We start from the raw sequence: 17,965 nt of genomic DNA, 5'->3' as shown, positions 1-17,965 counted from the left end.
GTTTTTCATGCAGGTCCCCACATCTGTACCCTAGCATTCAGAGTGGGGAAGGAACCTTGACACTCGCTAAAGCCGTGTTTTTAAAACTTTTCTCTAACATCTCTCATAAACAAAAATCTACTCTGCGATAATCCATCCATGTCAAGGTGTCCCTATAAGAGACGACATCTGCCTTTCTTAGGCATCCAAAAGCCCCGTTGATTTCAGTGCGCCCATGGAAGGCAGGATCAAACCCTTCATGTATTTTCTAACATAGATAAAACATTTTATCTGAAGTGGAAAAAACAATGATACGAGAGAGAGCGAGCGTGAGAGACAGGCAGAAAGTTACTTTTATGTTAGCTTTGCTCCACAATACTTTTAACGATGGATGGGAAGGTCCTTTGCTATTCATAAATGTGCAATACAATCCACTGCAAAAGTTTTATTGATATATAACAGTGATTCTCAAACTTTTGTACTGGTGATCCCTTTCACATAGCAAGCCTCTGAGTGTGACCCCCCTTTATAAATTAAAAACACTTTTTTATATATTTAACCATTATAAATGCTGGAGGCAAAGCCAGGTTTGGGGTCGAAGCTGACAGCTTGCGACCCCCAATGTAATAACCTCGCAACCCCCTGAGAGGTCCTGATCCCAGTTGAGAACCCCTAAAAGCTGCCAGTAGTTTTAGGATTTGTTTATATTTAGAGATTCAGTTTCATCTGCAAGTGAGGCGAGTAGAGAGAGACTTTGAGCCTAGAACAAAATGAGCACATTTAGTGTATCTTCACAGCTTCCATTCCTGTCCTCCATTTCTCTCCTTATTGTTGAGACAATCTGATAAGGAATTTTTTCTCCCCCTTTTCCCAGAACATTTGTAAAGAAATGGTATAACCCAACGTAGCAAGGGAAGTGCAACTTAAAGGTCTAATCATGCAAACTCTTGCAGGACTGGGCCCTAAATGGGTCATTCCATTAACCCCCCACATCTCGTGCCTGAATATTTTAGCACATACAATATCTGGATACTCTGAACACTTGTTCTTCTCAGGCCTCTGCAGTGCAGTGCAGAGTTAGGAATAGGAAAGCAGCCTCAGGTTAATGGAGCTTTATCAAGGATTTCAGGTGGTAGATCAGACCTTTGACGTTATTTTAGGGTAAAGACCAGTATTTCATGACTCTTATTTTGATACATCTCTTCCCTGTTTACATGGATCATTTTCTTAGCTTACTTTGTCTGTTTTCTATATTTCTTAGTTTATCTGAGTGAGAAGGTATTGGTCGGAATTCTCAGCTTTAAATGCCTTTAGCCAGCTGTCAGTTCGGTCTCTGGACGCAACTTTCCCATGTATCCATGTCCTGAATTTTGACGAGTAAACTGGCACAAACATTCCCCTGCTGACTTGGGTTCCCAAATATGGGATGTGTCTATGCTGGTGCAGCACATCCAGAGCTCAGAGACAGCGATGATGAGCATGACAGAAGAACCGAGATGGAATAGAATAGAAAATTGTGCCCTCTTTCTTGCTCTCCAAAAGCTCAAATTCTGCTTAACTTGCTTCAGCATATAGGGATGGATCTGAAGTCAGTGCACAGGGTCATTAGCTTAAATGGGCTTTGGATCAGCATCTTAAAGCGGCACTTGGAGAGGCCGCCAATTCTGCCACGCCCAGTTTTTCATTTTGTGTGAGAATTTAGAAAAATAATTCCTCCTTGGACTTTCTAGTCTCCCTTTATTTAACTATTGCTGAGTAATAACTCCTCTGCCTTGGTGCAAGAGATCCATTTTGCTTTCTTGTATTGAGCCTTCATGGCAATTTCAAGTCAGCCACTGTTCACTGAAGTGTTTCTAGTTACTGCATTCTCCTGCTATCGGTATATGGTATCGCTTTGTTCTGGTACATCTCTGACAGCTACCCTAGCTGGTTTATGCCTCTGTAGATAGTTATTAATTTGAGTGTCTCTTTCTTTCAGCCTTTTCCCACTTGCTGAAACATTGCTAACGCAAGACTGCCAGTACAGTACCTTTCCCCTCCATCTTCCTTCCGCATGGAGAAGTTACTCTGAGCCTGCTGCACAATACACACTCACTCTGGCCTTTTGCCTCTTTCCTTTCCATATCCTGAGAAGTAAATCAAGATGAAATAATTAAACATACCCTGTATAAAATGCATATTTTACCTTCCTAAATTTCAAATCTGTTGTTAGACTGAAATGTGCTAATGGTCGCCATCAAGCAGGTCTTTGATCTGTAGATTAATTACAGACCTGGATAAAACTGATGGGTGTGCTAACAACCCCTTTTTCAGGCTAAATAGGAGGAGCAATTAAACCCCTTTATGGAGTGAAAGCTGGATACAATAGACCCTACTGCCCAAGGTACTGGACTGCATAGCAGAGCCTGAGCAATGTTAAGCCATGTGATCCGAGAGGGTTCGCTGGGACTAGCTCAAACACACAGGGACTCTCAACTCCTTCTAGGAGTCTGATTTGTTTTGTGCACCCCAAGTTTCACCTCACTTAAAAACTGCTTGCTTACAAAATCAGACATAAAAACACAAAAGTATCACAGCGCACCACAATTGAAAAATGGCTGACTTTCTCATTTTGACCATATAATTAAAAAAAAATCGATTGGAATATAAATATTGTACTTTCATTTCAGTGCATAGTATATAGAGCAGTATAAAGTCACTGTATGAAATTTTAGTTTGTACTGACTTTGCTAGTGCTTTTTATGTAAAACTAGGCAAATATCTAGATGAGTTGATGTACCCCCGGAAGACCTCTGTGTACCCCTGGCTGAGAACCTCTGGGCTAGGGGATGGCTTTGTTACAGGTATAGGGTGGGGGGAGAAGCAGCATGACCATGCCTCTGGGACAAAGCTGAGAGACCGCTTCTTTTGGGCCCAGGACTGGCTGGAAAGGCACATTTGGATTTCTGATCAAGGAAGCTGTCTGCTGCTGTGTGCTCCTATTGTGTTAATGGAAATGGAAATTTGTGGACATTCTTTGTAAATAAACAAGATTGCACAAAGAAATATCTGATTCATATAATTACTTTCTCCTCCTAATGGAAACAACCTGGCAATGCCCCGAATATTGGCTAAATGCTTGTACCAAGGGGAGGGCAGCACTATTTTGTGAATATAAAGAAAGGATAATTAATGCACACAGACATCATTTTACGGGGTCAGTAGCTAGTCAAATAGCGACTTTCTATTTTTAAAAAAAATGCTTCATGCATAGAAAATATTTTATAGTAACTTTTAAATGTCCGTTTTGATATTAAGACCTAAGTAACAGTAGCATGACATGTTTTGAGAAAAAAATAACTCACGTACAAAGAATAATGGTGTTATTTTCAAAGCATTCTTCATGCAGAATACAAGTTATGGGTCTGCTCATTCAAAACTTTCCTTGAAATTAATGGAGATGAAGGGTATGCAAAGAATGAGAGTCTAGGCTGTGTTTTGTATGAATTTCAGGGCCGAATGGTTTTGTTGCGGGGGTGGAGATAGGGCGAAAAGGGAATCTGGAGTAATTCCAGTGAAGTCAGATGACCTCTTCCAGATTTACATTTGGGTAGTTAAGCAGAATTTTACCATTGCGCATACCTACTCTGTGCCCATTTTACCAGTATGGGAATGCTCATCTTTGAGATTTTAAAGCACATTTTAAATTTAGATGATTAGGATGCTCTGGGAGGATTTTTTCCTCAACCCAGAATGAGATCTATCAATATTTCCTCTCCGGTGTGGGTATCTTTGGAAGTATCGAGCTGCTCTCGTGTGTTCTAGGTTTTACAGTGTTGCATGCTCATTGTCATGTAACCTGTGAGCGGCTGAGACCAGGCCTGTCTTTTCACTATGTTTCTATATAACACTGTGCACAATGGAGTGCGGTACTTGTAGGTATTATTGCAATACAAATAATAACTTCTGTAACCGCCATAACTGATGCAATGGTCTACTGAGTAAACGTGACACTTCATGTAAATGCCACTAATGCGTAGCTAGAAAGTATCTCCTTATGGCATTATGGAGGGCCCACTCAGCTCTATGTCTTCTTGGATCCCTTTGAAATTAAAACATTTAGGTCTTATATGAATAGTCCCTTTGAAATCAACAAAATCACACGAATAAGGGCTTCAGGATTGGGACCTAAACCCCCGGCTTGCTCCCCCGCAACCCTCCCCCTCCCCCCGCAAAAAAAATTATGTTAAATTGTGTCAAAAGCTCTAGTTAGCCAGGAATAAACCAGCAGCCATGTGTTCGTTTTAAAACCCTGCGTTTTGCCATTTAATTCCTGCTCTAATTAATTACTGTAGGGCTGGAAATTCTATGACTCTAGCTTTCCTACAGTGATGTCAAGGAATTTTATGGCTACTGTAATGTGCTGTCCTAGCTACAGTGACTAGCTAAAGTGTTTGTGGCAATTCAGTGTTTAACAGCGAACACGTTTGCTTTTATAGGGAAAGGAGGAATCCAGACTAATGCTTTCAGCAAACAAACCATGCTGTCACCCCAACACGCTCCTCTTCAGAATGTAAGTACATGCTGAAAACCAAATTCGCGTTTCGCTTGTTTATGAATCGGTTACAGTGGAGGCCGTGAATGGCTGGAGTTAGTGTTATCATTTATTATTTGCATTGCAGTAACACTGACAGGCCCAGTTCAGGAGTGGGGCTTTATGGCGCTAGGTGCCGTACAAAGAGAGCACAGAGCTGGAGATCTTACAAGTTGTGAAGTGTCTATAAAACAATGTGAAGGGGCGGGGGGAATGGGGAAAGCTAATACAATCGTGCATAGGCCAGAAACATCTCTACATGGGCCAGAGGTGCGTAGCCAGATGGCTTCATGCTGCTTACGTATGGTCTGAACAAAACTGAATAACGTAAGCTAAATATCCAACATCTCTTCTGGCTGCCTACCTAGCTAGTATCCCTTGCCAGTTCGCTGTAGTCACTGGGGGTGGGGGGACGGGATGGGTGTGTGTGTGTGGAAAGTGGAGTGGAGAGAGTGGCAATTTTAAGGTAACAGTTGTCAGAGGAAAAACTGAAGCAAAACTAAAGAACTGTCCAATCGTCTGGTGAAAACATAGCCCTTCAGAAGCAAAAAACCATGCTGTTGCTAACAATCCCTTTTGCGCTGAAGAAGGGAGGATCGTTTCATTTTATTGCATCTGGAAACAGACTAGAGCAAGTCCTAATGTCTCTTTGATTTTCAGACTTCACAGGGGAAAGGTTACAAGGGCAATGCAATTAAGACTTGCAAGCAGGAATAGGCAAAGCTGAGGAACACCGTTAATAGACCTCAAATTAACTTGGACAAGGTGAATTTCAAAAAAGTAAATTAGACAGTATAAGATGGAGTGATGGCCCTAATTCCATCCATTTAATAACCCCGGTAACTCCTCATCCTTCCAGAGAGGTGGGCTGGGCTCTGCTTGTGGGGTCCCAGACCTCGGGCTCCAGCCCAAGCCCAAACATCTGTGCCATGTTTACATCCCTGCAGCCCGAACCCCATGAGCGTCAACTAACCCAGGCCAGCAGTGTGTGTGTAATTGCTGTGTAGATGTACCCGAAATGTCCCAGAGCTCTTGGCTGAGATTTTTCTCATCTCCTTGTCTCATTCTCATTTCCCCTGCCTGTATTTGCTGTTCTCTTGTGCTGATCCCAAGCAGGGTGTGCTGCTGATAGGTCTGGGGGTTGCTCAGAATTCAGCAGAGGCTTAGTGGACGCCCAGAGCTTGCTCAGCAGGTGAGTGTTTGATCACACCAGGCTGAGCCAAAGGGTCTGCAGCACAGACTTTCACGTGAGAGTTAAGTGACCAAAATGGGCTTGTCAGTAAGTAGAACTGGAGTGGGAAATCAGGTGTGCAGCAGCCATTTTGCTTCCCGTAACATACCAACTTCGACACTGTTTGCAAGAAAGGGTCATTCAGTCTGAAATTATGGTAGTTTATAGTGTAAAAAAAAAGTTAAAATCAAAACAAAATGCTCTGAAATTTTCAGACTGAAACACTTAGATTGACCCAATACAAAAACCAGTTTGGATGATCAGTCCATGAACATTTTCATGATTTTGACTTTTCTTCACAATCCAGGATGGGAAATGTTTTTGAAATCTCTCTTCCCCTCCCCCCGAATGAGAGAACCATTTCCCACCCAGCCCTGTGAACCATAAACAAACATAGCCATGGCCTCACCCCATGGAAATGTCTTAAGGGACTTAAGAAACGATAGCTGTTCTAGAGAAATTTTGAACCATCCTATAGAACTGAATACAGAAATCTGTCCCTAGCATTCGCTATTGTGCCAGATAGGTTTTTAGAGTAATTTCTATAGAACTCCATTGCCTTTATTTCCTGTTAAATGCTACAGGACTTTGGCACTTGTTGGCAATGCCAGCCCCTGGAGATGTTCTTTCAGAATGTAGACATTTGACATTCTGCGTGTTACCATCTTCCCAAGAGCGGCTTGCTTCAATTTGCAAACTCGTTAACAGCCAGAGTGAGAATGCAAGAGCTCCTGCAATGCGCTGCATGAGCCATGCAGATCACCGTTGTAGACTATGGAAATCCTTTGCCGACAGGCATAAGGCACAGACTGCATATTCATAAACAAAGTCCTCCTGGCCACTTTCATAGTGCTGCCATATACTGCAGGTCTGTGCAGTTGCTGAGCAAGCTGGATTATCTCTGCTCCATCCTGTTGGACGGAGACCAGGTAAGTATTTGCTCAGCATCCTTGACAGCTCTCTAACTTTTGCTGTGCTTCTCCAGCAAGTTCTGCATTTCTTCAGGACCAAGCACTGGATGTATCGTTGAATTGTTTTCTTCTTGCTCTGGTACGCTTACTGCACCAGGGCTTTTATTTTTCTCTGAATAACCTGATTTTCCGTCCCCGGATTTATTGTACAAACTATAGCCTTTAGCCTTGCCTTGCTGCTTGCTAACCAGCCTGCCTTCCTCTCAGGGGCTCACTTAATTTCAGCTCTGCTTCTTTAAAAACATTGTTACTTCTACAGCTGTAGGAATGTGGTTCTCCAGTGAAAATGACCATGGGAAAATGGCACTTTCTGCTACCTGTGTGTATTACTGGTCAGTTCTAGTGGCTTCAGTGGCTAAAATATGGTAGCACACCAAGGTTGGTGTGCTCACCTCGTGGTTGGGCCACACAAGAGGTTAAGAGTCTACTAATGCTACCTGATGATAGAGTTACACCTTCTAGAGCCCGTGTAAAGTTCTGATGTTTTTAGCATTGAAGGTCCTGTGTTGGCTGGTGGTTACACCAGCACAGTGGAGAGATGGTGAACTGGGTATGGTTCCTTTGTGTTCTTCACCTAGTAGAAAAACGTACTGCCTTCAAATCAGCTGACCCTATTAGTGCTCAGTTAAGGAAATGGGGTTACACAGCTGTCATGGACGGCCTAATGAAGTTTGCACAACGTTTATTTACTGCTGATATGGGAAAAGAAAAGAACCCAGATTGCTTCTCACTTGGCAGGGCTGGCAGGTAAAGGGAAACATCTTTTTACTTCTCAATGGAGCACATTTGATCTGAAAATCATTGGTAGACAGTGACCAGGGAACCCCACAATGCCGCTTGCTCCAGTTTAGCTTTTCAGATTAGAACATTGGCCCCTTCCATTAGGCCTGGGAGGTGGTATATTATATATGGTGGTAAACTGCTATAGAGACTCTCCAGAATGAAATGAAATGGCCACCTATGTTTGTTTCTCTTTCTCCCTCATGATGCAGGACAGATCTTTGCAGCGTCTTTATAGTCCAGTATCTAGGGTATTGCCACCTGCAGAAAGTCATTTTGTCTTACTTTGGTTTCTTTGTCTCCTAGGTTTTGCTTCCCACTCTCATGCCTGTCAAAACAGAAGTTTTCCCCCAAATATGGAACTGGCTTCACTGATTAATTTGCGAATTATTGCTGTCAGATTTTCCCTTTGAACTTCCTTGTTAATTTATCTTCAGGAAACATCAGATATCTCTGAGACAATTAATCCAAACATTCAATTAAAAAGAGGCAAATTTAGAAAAATCTCCAATTAAATATTTAATTAGAAATCTGAAATGACATAAATGAAGAAAACCTAAAAGGCCTGCTGTAAAAGGCAGCTGGTTAAATGCCAATCTCTCCGTAGTGATTTGGGATCACAGCTCAGGCTTGTGATCTGTGTAAAGCTGAGGATATGAATGGAAGTTCTACAATAGTTATGTGCAGGCCTGATCTTACATTAGCTTTTCCACAGTCCCCCTCGCACAAAGGGGCTAATGCCACCAGGAGAAGTCCTGGCAGCACGGCTCCATAGGCGCCATGGTGCCTGGGAGTCAGGGCACCCGAAGCGAGTGCAGATGACTCAGGCCTCCTGCAAATCTCCCAGAATCTGCATCTCCCTGGGCAGAGGCAAACTGCAGTCCTACCCTGGAATTATTTGGGAAACCTTTGGGTGAATTCCTCTTGTGGAGCTGTCCCACTTCCCCTGGGCAGAGCGGGTAGAGGCTGGGAGTCAGAGGTGGGAGAGTAAGTGAAGACTGTTCTGTAGTGAGAGGGACCGTTGGTGATATTTGTATCAAAGAGCAGGATGTGGAAATTCATGGGAGAATAATGCAGTGCCAGCTGGACAGGGGAGAACATCAGTGCAGTTTGCAGGGAGACACACTGGGAAGAGATGGTCTGCACAAGTAACTGAGCTGTACTGCAGTTCAGCCAGTGGAGTCACCCAGATACCCTGGGGCTAGGGGGCCTGTATTGTGAGTTATCCGCTCCTGTGTAAAGGGGTTCTGGGAATGTAAAAACAAAAGCCAGAGTTTCTAGCAAAGGATGAGAAGTCATTCTGCAGTCCCTCCAAACACTCCCCTGGCAGCCGGGGGCAGGGGGGCAGAAGGGGGAAAAGTTTCTCACTACAGCCTGAAGGGGCTGAGAGATGGGCTTTTAATGAGCGTGAGACACAATGCAGCTGCTTCGCCAGCTCTAGGTGAGCCTGGAGGTGGACGGGGGAGCCAAATGTGTATCTGCTCCTGACACGGTATTGAAGAAGGACCCTAGTAAGATGATCTCATAGTGGCAAACTATAGCAAAGGGTATAGGTTCCCTGCCTCCCTGCTGATGACTCGCTCAGTTCAGTCAAGGTGTCTGACACAGTTAACGTCCCCCCACCGACGCATCTAGCCATCCTGAGTGCAGAATTCTTCTTGCCTTCCTCCCAGCAGCTCTGCTCCATCCTGTCTGCACCTTCTGCCATCCACCGTTTAGCTCAGGTTCCCAGCCTGGGAGTCATTCCCAGCCCCTCTTGTTCTTGCTCTCCTCACACCAGCTCCAGACACTCAATGAATCCTCTTACTTCTTTCTGCACGTCATGTAAAAGCCGCCCCACTAAGTGCTGTCCATGTTCTGGGCAGCGCCTCTGTCGGTGACTGACTGTGTCCGTCATCTCTGCAGACTCGTGGGTTCCCACCTCACATAAACCCACCTCACTTTGTTCAAAATGGCCTGTCTGACCTCACTGCCCAGCCCAGCTGCCCTGACTCTCTTAGTGCCCTCCTTGAACCCCGTCACTGCCTCCCTGCAGTCTACGTGCCTCGTCCTCCCTTTGGGGGCTTCTCCAATCTCATCACTTCCAGCTCCCCCTAGTCTCACCCTGGCTCCCAGCTGGGAGATGGGTCCATTCTCCTCTGGCTCCCAGACAGGAGCAGGGTCCAGCCACTGAGCTCTCCAGGGAAGCTGGTGCAGCTGGGCTGTAGCTGCCTGGCGTTCTTGTCAATTTCATGGCTCCTGCTGTGCAATTGACAAGGCAGCCAGCGTTGCCCTAACCAGGCGGACATAAGCCCTACACCTCTTGAGGAGGTGGAGTTACTCTGTCGGTGTAGCAGGGCACTTACATCGGCAGGAGCAAGGCTGTAGCGTGGACACTGCCATAATTCGGTCAACATAAGCTGCTTTACGTGAGCCAGCTGTGTAGTGTAGACCAGCCCTTTGACTGGGAATTCTAGTGCAAGAGAGAGTAGTGAGCGGCGTAGTTCCACGTATTATCCAGAAGGCTCTGCCAGGTCACTACTGCTTCGTAGGTATGCTGGGTTCTAAGCACTAGGAACAGAGTGAAATATTTGGATGTGCACTTCGTTCTTTATTTACAAATTCCAAAAGTAGTGATCCACAAGTGTAGGGGATCTCAAGTATGGACTTTATGCAGGGAATAGTATGTGCTCCTGTAAGGTCTGCACCGATGGCCCACTGCCATGGATGCCCCATCACACTCCATGCTCCTGCTAGTCTTTTATTTTTTTAATAGAAATGTAGGCCATGTGGAAGTCACTGTGACTTGTATGTGCACAGGGCCTGAAGGATCAGCCTTTCAATCCCAGAACAGCTGCGAAAGGCTAAGAGGTGATTTTCAAGGTACACAGACTTGTGAAGCAGAACGCATGCTGCCCCTGGCTGGCACAAGGACCTCTGGGCAATGAGTAACCTGCATGCGTGCACACGGGTTAGTGTGCACACCTCAGATTAGGTCTCTCATTAAACCTTTTTCTAAATGAACTGTCAGGAGACCAGAAAACCTGCAGTAAAACCATAAGGCAAGCCACTGAAATACACACAGCTACGGCCACTAATATGAGACATTTGCCCCCCTTTCTGTAAAGAATAAAAGTAATGTTTATTATTTTAAATTAGCCATGCAAACGATTAACTCGAACAGAAAATTATCTTTACAAGGCTGGAAAATGAACTGGAAAATGCTGTGGGTGGTAAGATGTGTCCAACATCCTTATTGGAAACTTGTCACCTCTCTGACTCCCCTTGGAAAAGGAGAACTGCATCTCCACATTAGCTGACGCTGGGAGAAAAAAGGGTTCTTAGTGACAGGTTCCCAACAGACCTAACCCACTGCCCCATGACAGCAAGTCTCCAGCCGGTGTTATGTGGTGCTGACCTTTCACCTTCTTGTGCCAAAGCTAATCTGAGCGGTTACGATGCTTCTGGTAAGCTTTCTACGAAACAAACAACAGTCATGATAAAAGGCCTTTTAACCAAAACTGAAAGCAGAATCTGGCAGTGTCTCCTTTAGCTGTTGTTTGTGGAGCACTGGCAACTACCCAGCACTGCCTGCACCTAGGGGGTAGGGAACGCCCTGCCCAGGGCAGACAAACGCATAAAACACCTGGAGACACAATGCAATGGGTTCAGCACACATTTTGCTTCCTAGCGTCTTTGGCTCCGATTAAGAGACAGCAGCACTGTTCAGGGTGGTGGGATGAAGACTAGCAGGCTGCATGGCAGGACCGTGTCCTGAGGAGGAATCTGGCAGACGTGTAGCAAGCGTCCAGCCACTCCAGGAAATAGGGGGGCAGGGTGGACATGAGTGAGAGGCAGAAGGATAAAAGGCAGTAGGTCAGGCATGAAATCTTAGAGCGAAAGGACTTTGGGGCTGGGGGCGTAGGTCTATTCTAAGAGAGGACACGATGCAGTGAACAAGGTGTGAATTTACAGTAACCTTGTAAATACATAAAAGACCTAGGTGGGACTGACTAGAAAATTTAGTACCCTAATCACGAAGTGCGTGATACAGTGTGTTCACCAACCGTGTTAAGTCTAAGTGTGCTAAGCTGATTCATGAGTCTGTGCTTTGGATGTGTAGCATACCTGGTTCCAACCCCTACGCTTGAGCCTAATCAGCAAGATGGCAGTTTGATTGTATGCCAGTATGCCATCTCTCTTGGACGTTCCTGTTCTGTGGACCATGCAATATCTTCCTGAATGTCTGCAGTAAAGAAGCATCCACTGAAATACAAGAGTATTCCCTTGGAAAATCCAGAGGGAGTTTTAGATTAGTTTGCTTTCCCCTGTTTAGATAAAAATGAGTGAGCAAAATCTGCCTGGAGAGCTCTGATGGAGCTGACTGAGATGTGACTCTTCAAAGGGCGTGCAGAATTGGCGTGTTAAAGCACATCAGAGTTTCCATAAGGACCCCTTTTATTGAAGTGCCTGTAGCCGCATAGCAGCCCAGTGCAAGTTCACAGCTTCTTTCCACAAGCCTTGACGCAGGAGAGCCCTTCTCTATCTCCCACTGACTTCTGGGGCACAGACGCACATTCCTAACTGCCCTTCCCGGAGGGGGCCTAAGGAAGGGGGGAATTTTGGTTCCTCGTGCAAACCCAGAGTAAAAAGGGTCTGCATGACGGGCCAATCCTGGGGATGAAAAGGTCCCCGTCTGCCTTCAGGCAGGGTACAAGGCAGTTGCACAGCCAGGCGGTGGCCCCTGCTACAGCCAAAGTAGTGCTGTATCACTTGTTGCCAGCTGCTTCCCACCTCTCTGCTCAGAGCCGGTGTATGTCGCAGAGCCACTGGGCCCTCCACCAAACCCCTCTGTGCTCCCGTGAGGAGTCTCTGCTCTGGGATGCGCAGGGCCTCGGCGACAGGTGGCTCAGCATCTGCGGCACGTACTTTCCCCTCCGCCATCTCCCAGGGGAGATGGTCTACCAGCCTGGTGGGCTGTTCAGAGCATTTTATGGACATGCTTAGATTGGACATCCGGGGGGGTACTACTCAGCCCTGGGGAACCAAACGGGTCTCCCACTCATGGGCGTGCAGCTCACCTTCCTGTCAGTGGGTTTAGGGGCCCATTCCCGGAGGCTGGCTGAGAAGTGAGCATGCCTCCCTGAGGCTTCACAGATTCTGCCGCAGGTTCCAACAGGTGAACGTCACTGTGAACTGACTGTGGAGAAGTGATGGTGAGGAGAAATGAGTTATTTAAATGAGCTAGTTTCTCATAATATCAACTGACCTGAGCACACTGGCCTGTTCTGTGACTAGCAGGTGTAAGCCATGAATGCGTCTGACTTTGTTTCAGAACAAGGTAGTCTTTTAAGTCAGAGCTCTGCCTGCGCAAAGACTGCAGGACCCGGCCCGTTGAGTGACAAAACGGAACCTGTCTGTGGGAGTGCGGAAGACTTCTGCGCTGAACCCACAGCCGTGAGAGCTCCGCATTTACTCCCCCTCCGTAAAGACAAAACATGGTGAGACCTACATTGGTGCTGTGGGGATTAATTAGTTAGTTTGTCCCCGACTCTTCTCTTTGCCTGTTGTCTGCAGCTTGGTGCCTGATCTGGACTCCCTGGTATCCTGACTCCAGCTTGGGAACAGAGTCCTTGGCTGCCCGTGACCCAGCCCGATAGGGACAGGCAGGACAGATGCAAACTCTCAGCCATTAGTGCTGGAAGGGGAAGGAAATGGTTGATTATTTTTCTGCACAGAGAAAAGATTTGGTTCCATGTCGGATTTTAAGAATGGTCCTGATCCAGTGATTTCTGAATAAACTAATAATGGTTCCAATTTAAAGCCCTTTAGAGGACTAAGGGAAAGGCTTGCTTCATGCTAATCGGTAGTTTCTGAAAGCCTGTCACAAAGCCACCCTCAAGAAGAATGGATCTGACAATTGTAGCTCTCCAAACCTGACAGATTAAGCAGTTAGACAGTTGAAATGTCACACTGGTGTAAGCGCTGGGAGGTAGATTGACACACATGCTGAGAGAGAACAGGCTTGCATTGCTGCAGTCTAGACAATTGATGCCTATTCCTCAGGTCTCATAAAGTTCTGTTTTCCATTGTATTCATCACAGCGAGAGCATAACAAATACAGTCGCTAGCTAGCTCCACAGCTCTAAATCAAAGCAGCCAAGTGTCACAACATTTCCATGTCACACGTTTTTGAGCCAAAAACAATGAGCACAATGTTTTTTCCTAAATACATTTACTAAAAATGTCTGTGTCTCTAGAGGTCCCAGGACCCAGCTCACCTTTCCCTCTGCTCTGTGAGGTGGCAGGGACTGTGGCCAGCAAAGCCTTCCACACATCCAATATCCTTGCAAGACGGCTGGCCATCCCCTTACCTGGTCTGTTCTGCTGGTAATGAACTGAACAGGGCAATTAGCGAGTGATCTATCCCCTGTCCTCCACTCCCAGCTTCTGGCAGTCAGAGGTTTGTGGACACCCTAAGAATGGGCTTACGTCCTGACCATCTTAGCTAACAGCCATTGATGGACCTGTCCTCCATGAACTTATCTAGTTCCTTTTTGAACCCTGTTATAGTCTTGGCCTTCACCACATCCCCTGGCAAGGAGTTCCACAGGTGGACTGTGCATTGTGTGAAGAAATACTTTCTTATGTTTGTCTTAAACCTGCTGCCTATTAATTTTATTGGGTGATCCCTGGTTCTTGTGTTATGTGAAGGAGTAAATAACACTTCCTTATTCACTTTCTCTCCCCCAGGCATGATTTTATAGACCTCTCCCATATCCCCCTTTATTCATCTTTTTTTTTTTTTTAAACAGAACAGTTCCAGTCTTTTTAATCTTTCCTTTTATGGAAGCTGTTCCATACCCCTAATCATTTTCATTGCCCTCCTCTGCACTTTTTCCAATTCCAATATAGCTTTTTTGAGATGGGGTGACCAGAACTGCACACAGTGTTCCAGATGTGGGTGTACAGTAAATTTATATAGTGGCATTTTGATATTTTCTGTCTTATTGTCTATCCCCTTTCTAATGGTTCCTCGCATTCTTCTAGCTTTTGCCATGGCACATTGAGCAGATATTTTCAGAGAAGTATCCACGCTGACTCCAAGATCTCTCTTGAGTGGTAACAGATAATTGTAACCCCATCACTCTGTATGTATTGTTGGGATTATGTTTTCCAATGTGCATTACTTTGCATTTATCAGCACTGAAAGCCATCTGCCATTTTGTTGCACAGTCACCCAGTTCTGTGAGATCCCTTTGTGACTCTTGGCTATTTTGAGTAATTTTGTATCACCTGCAGTTTTTTTCTTCATCTCCAGGGCAGGGACCCAGCATCAGAGCTTCTCTAACGGCCAGCGGCCATAGCGTCCTGCCCCTTCTTTCCTTACTTTCTGTTCAGTCCTCCCCATCTCTGACACTTGGAGGCAGAACTGCTTGGTTGGTGATAGACCACGACGAGGAAGACCTGCCTCCAGATCCAATTTGCTCTGGCTACAATGGCACCCCTGAGGAGTGCGTCATGGGTGGTACTTTGTGCCTGAGGGGCCGCTGCTGCTTGTCTTCACTTTCTGGGTGCAGGTGTTTTGTGCCCCTCTCAGACACCCAGAGGAGCTGACATGGCAGAGCCCGAGCCTTCAGAACAACAACAGTCACCCACTCTGGCCTTCCCCTCTGCCCTACGCTGCGGGAGGGCTGGGGACGGAACATACTGGTCATGATGCGCTGCCTGCAGCCGGCTCTGTGGGAGACAGACTCTTCTGGAGCAAGGGCACCAGCTGCATTAAAGATTGATTTGAAAAATGTGGTCTTGCTTCATGGAATCAATGTTCCCTGATCCTGCCGTATGGCTGACTTAGATTTGGAACAGGGAATTTTTGCCTCAAGCAAAAAACCAGAAAACAAAAAAGCCCTCAACTCTCTGCCTCTCTTCCTGCCTACCAGGGAATAGGGACTCTGTATCAAGACATAAAGGTAGAGAACATTTGGTCTGTTTATCATTTTGCAAACTAATTACGCATCTCAGTTAAACCCAGACCCTTCTCGCTCCCCTCACCCCCCCCATGCCCAAACCTGTCTCTTGGTTGTGCTGTTCCTTTCCTGGATATAACGTGTGGGCTACAGTGTTACCTCTAAGAAATAATTCTTCAGATACGTAGGCAGAACAGTCTTTTCTGGTGATATGCCCAGCGTCTACGAAAGAAGAGCATCACGGCTGACCATAAGCACTTCTCACAGATCTCATTCCTGCTCATTCAGACAAATAGAACTCGCAAGACCGTCTGCAACAGCACCGTCTGGTCACTGCCATTAATGTTGCACTATATACATGGCTGAAATGGCATCATAATTTTCAGGTTTTGTTTTTTCCCTAAAGGAACAATGGAAGACTTTAATGACTCTTGTGGAGGCCTTTCGTATATCGAATACAGGTTAGTTAAAGCTCTACTCCTGATATTTTGGTTGGATTTCTAAATTTTCTCCTTTTAGTAATCTACAGGGTTAAAACAAGCCCTGCTGGAATTTTGGTTACTCCCACAGACAGCAAAGGGAATTCTTATTCAGTATACCTGTGTGTGTGTGTACACGCTGTGTGCAATGGTGGCTTTCTGGCTGCTGAGGTTTGTAGTTTGATTATTCATGAGATTAAATCATTATTGTTAAGTGCCCGGTGACAGAGTGCCATGGACATTTTTAGATAATGAGTAAAAATGAGCTGGCAGTGCTGACTGGGCTGAAGCATCAGAACTGTGCTTCGATTGTACTTTGTGGAAAGCCTGGACTGAGGAATGACCAATTAATACAAAACCATTTAATTAAAATGTCATCCTCACGTTAGCTGGGAGAAGCCGCCACAGGGGCAGGATTTACCAGCTTAATTGTTTGCTACTGCTGAAAATAGATGGAACACACCCACAAGTGAGCTGCTGCGTTAGCTGCGGGTTCTGAACCAGAGAGCTATGGTCCCTGTCCTGTGAGTGCCTGACATGGGCAGGGCCCTTTGTCTTCAGTGTGGCTCTGAGCGGGCACAGGAGTCTGCTCACACAGCGTCTGTTGCAGGTTGAGGTGGCAGGGGACTAGGCAGACAGCTGCCAGAACAGAGGGATAGGTGAAGGGATGCGGCACACAGTGTTTTAACCGGTTTCAGAGTAGCAGCTGTGTTAGCCTGTATTCGCAAAAAGAAAAGGAGGACTTGTGGCAGTTTAGGAGTACTTGTGGCTCACGAAAGCTTATGCTCAAATAAATTTGTTAGTCCCTAAGGTGCCACAAGTCCTCCTTTTCTTTTAGTGTTTTAACTGTATTCAGCCAGGCTCCAGTCCTACAAATGGATCCATGGGGATGGACCCTTCAATGGGACTCCACCCGCAGGCAGGTTTCTGTGCTTTCAGATCCCGATGCAGGATCGGGCCTTTGGTTTTTTAAACATCCAGCTATCTTCTGTTCTGATGAGCTCTTCCTTGGAGCCCATGCGGTTCAGTGGGCTGCTCAGGGAATGGTGCAGGGCAGAATTTCATAGTTGCCTTTTCAGTTTCCCAAAATTAAGAGAGTCCTGGACCCCCATAGGCTTGCAGAGGTTAGGAAATTTTTGGTTTTTAATTTTTTTCCTGTTCCACTTTTGTTTAATTTAGACCTCTTGAGAAATGCATGGTTGTTAGTTTCTTGCATACATCGATCCATCTCCGGGGATATACTGCACACACTATTTAGCTAGCATCTGCCTGTTTGAATGAAATGTTATTTTATGTGGAATTCAGTGTTCTGTTACCAGGAACAGGGAAACTGCAAATAATTCTTTCCCTCCTGACAATCCTGATGTTGCCAGCTGCATTATTTATTTGCCATTAGCGTCTGGTACCTGTCAGAATTATATTTAAACCCGGAACAGATAGAAGACCTATCCACATTCAGGTGCTTATAATTCTAGAGGCAGATGATGAAATACATGGATTTAGGCATAACTTATGTTCCCCAGTCCTGCATAGCCATATGAATGAGACACTGTGTTGCTTTGTACAATTCTTCAACAGAAGCAGCTGTAAGGCTTGGAAGTATACAAAGACTCTGACTGGCTGTTAACCTTTGGCTAAAGGTTGTCCTACTGGAAATTCCAGCTGGAAATTTTCAGGTGGCAGCAATTGGTCAACTGTCTTTCGAAATAGAGCAAGGGGTCATTTCTTGACTGGTTCTTGGGGCTAGTGGCCCACCGCTGGAAATCAGTAAAAGTCAAAAGAAACCAAGGGAGGCTATGAAACTGCCAAAGAACTGCCAAAGGTTTTAAAAGATGTCTCCAGGAATTTCCACTCAGGAAGACAAGCAATTTTTTCTAGGTTATTTTTGCTTCTAGTTCTTTTTTTGTTTCCCTGTCCTGTTTTTTCCATCTCTGTGTCTTAGAGCACATTTTAAGACTCTGGCCTGCACCCCAGGTTTCCAAGCTTTGCTAGAAAATTGCTGG

General features: G+C 45.6%; 1 protein-coding gene across 14 annotated transcripts in view; it reads left to right on the top strand.

The window, feature by feature from the left end:
* HTR2C (5-hydroxytryptamine receptor 2C) overlaps positions 1 to 17,965 on the top strand; it is a 740,895-nt gene that overhangs the window by 383,083 nt on the left and 339,847 nt on the right. For all 14 annotated transcript variants that reach the window (XM_073358595.1, XM_073358588.1, XM_073358594.1 and 11 more), the window contains one exon: positions 4,458 to 4,531. The gene's annotated coding sequence lies outside the window, so the exon portion shown is untranslated. The remainder of the gene's footprint in view (positions 1 to 4,457; positions 4,532 to 17,965) is intronic.

Source organism: Lepidochelys kempii, chromosome 9 (genome assembly GCF_965140265.1).
Source record: "Lepidochelys kempii isolate rLepKem1 chromosome 9, rLepKem1.hap2, whole genome shotgun sequence".
NCBI classification, from domain to species: domain Eukaryota; kingdom Metazoa; phylum Chordata; order Testudines; family Cheloniidae; genus Lepidochelys; species Lepidochelys kempii.
The sequence above is the reverse complement of the archived record's forward strand: the minus strand, read 5'-3'. Positions and strand labels throughout refer to the sequence as shown.